Genomic DNA, 473 nt, shown 5'->3' with positions numbered 1-473 from the left:
CTTTCTTTTTTTTAATATAATTAAGAATTTTTCTTTTATTTATTTTTTAAGCGTTTCACTATTTTTTTTTCATTTATTTTTATTAGTTGGAGGCTAATTACTTTACAATATTGTAGTGGGTTTTGTCATACATTGACATGAATCAGCCATGGAGTTACATGTATTCCCAATCTCAATCCCCCCTCCCACCTCCCTCTCTATCCGATTCCTCTGGGTTTTCCCAGTGCACCAGGCCGGAGCACTTGTCTCATGCATCCCACCTGGGCTGGTGATCTGTTTCACCATAGATAATATACATGTTTTGATGCTGCTCTCTCAAAACATCTCACCCTCGCCTTCTCCCACAGAGTCCAAAAGTCTGTTCTGTATATCTGTGTCTCTTTTTCTGTTTTGCATATAGGGTTATCATTACCATCTTTCTAAATTCCATATATATGTGTTAGTATGCTGTATTGGTCTTTATCTTTCTGGCT

This window comes from Cervus canadensis, chromosome X (genome assembly GCF_019320065.1).
Source record: "Cervus canadensis isolate Bull #8, Minnesota chromosome X, ASM1932006v1, whole genome shotgun sequence".
Lineage (NCBI taxonomy): Eukaryota > Metazoa > Chordata > Mammalia > Artiodactyla > Cervidae > Cervus > Cervus canadensis.
Note: the sequence above shows the minus strand (reverse complement) of the source record.